The following is a 1,448-nucleotide window of genomic DNA, read 5'->3' on the forward strand; positions in this document are numbered from 1 at the left end:
AGGACAATACACCAACCTCGGAGCAAGGAACTGCGTCGGTCAGGAGGAGAACTATTTCAATAGCATAAAAAGGTTAATGCGTCCCACCCTATGGACACCAGACTCATCAAGTCACTGTTGCCAGAGTCTCATACAATGACTCTGAACCTCTAAGCACACTATTTGACTGTCCACACCCTGCTGTGCCTATTACCCATCTCCTCCACCACCCTCAACACTGACCCACACATCATTCACCCACAAAGATACAATAAAGGTAGTTTGGATAAATTAGCTAAATGAAATGGATTAAACCAATTTATCTAAATGACCATTTTTGGATGTTTTCCAGTGTTTGTGAACAAATGGTCAATTGTAATTTGCTGCCACATATTAGCATAATTTTGTTTCAACTAGAAAAAAAAATTGGACAGATAATCTAAGTGTGGATCCAGTTTAAAGGTCCGTATTCACGGCCCGATTTTGGGGAGAGATGTGTGCTGAGCGAACTGCTCAGCACACATCTCTCCCCCCGCTCAGCACAGCGTGATGTGTGCTGAGCGTACGGGGGGTGGGGGGGGCGCTCATTTCACCCCCTGTGTAGGGCATTCTGTGTGTATCCAGCTTAACAGGTGTGAGCATCATACAACTACTGACTTGCGAGTAACTATACAGCAGCTCCATACCTTGTGACTTGAAGAAACACCAGTTAACCCCGGGAATGCTGCAGTCAAAGCAACAATTCCTCTTCTTCAATTACCATTTTAATAATAGGGTAAAGAAAATGAAGTGGATTTTAGAAAGAAAATAATACTGTCAATATACTATTAAAACAAATTAAAATGGTAAAAGTTATTGTACTTTAAGTAAAAATAAAAGAGACAAAATATCAATCCCAGTTTTGGATTACTTTAATTAACAAAAAAAATGCATATAGCAGAGGATAGTTTCAATCTGCCTACCTCTGGGTTATGGGCCCAGCATGCTTCCATTGCAGTACTCTGCTGCACATGTAAGTGCAAGAGATCCTGAAGCACTCACTCATCATGGGAAAGTACCAATGTGTTTCTTCGTTGGTTGATGGAAGAAACATCTTACAAAAACTCTCCAGATTATTGACTTTTTAAAGTTTTTCTAGGAAACGTTTTAGATGAATGCTTATTAGCCTTTGTCAGTATGGACTTTTGCAAAGTGTCTCTGTGGCGCAATCGGTTAGTGTGTTTGGCTATTAACCAAAAGGTTGGTGGTTCAATCCCACCCAGGGACGTAATTAACCTTGTGATCAGATTTTGGTGATATTTAAGTAGACAAGTCAAAATTTCAAACCTCCTCTTATGGTGTAGGGTACATGGCCTTCTCTGATGTAATCAGAGTTAGATTTGATTCAGTGATTTTATAAAAAACAGCTAGGAAGCACAATTTAGCAGTGGGTTGCAGAGAAAAAAAATATGCTGGCAGAAAAATCCAAT

At 40.0% G+C, this 1,448-nt stretch overlaps 1 non-coding gene across 1 annotated transcript; it reads left to right on the forward strand.

Moving 5' to 3' along the window:
* Positions 1-1,172: 1,172 nt before the first annotated feature.
* On the forward strand, positions 1,173-1,246 carry TRNAN-AUU (transfer RNA asparagine (anticodon AUU)). Its single transcript has one exon. It is a non-coding gene; the product is annotated as a tRNA-Asn (tRNA).
* Positions 1,247-1,448: the final 202 nt, after the last annotated feature.

The sequence above is a fragment of the Pseudophryne corroboree genome, unplaced genomic scaffold (genome assembly GCF_028390025.1).
Source record: "Pseudophryne corroboree isolate aPseCor3 unplaced genomic scaffold, aPseCor3.hap2 scaffold_831, whole genome shotgun sequence".
Lineage (NCBI taxonomy): Eukaryota > Metazoa > Chordata > Amphibia > Anura > Myobatrachidae > Pseudophryne > Pseudophryne corroboree.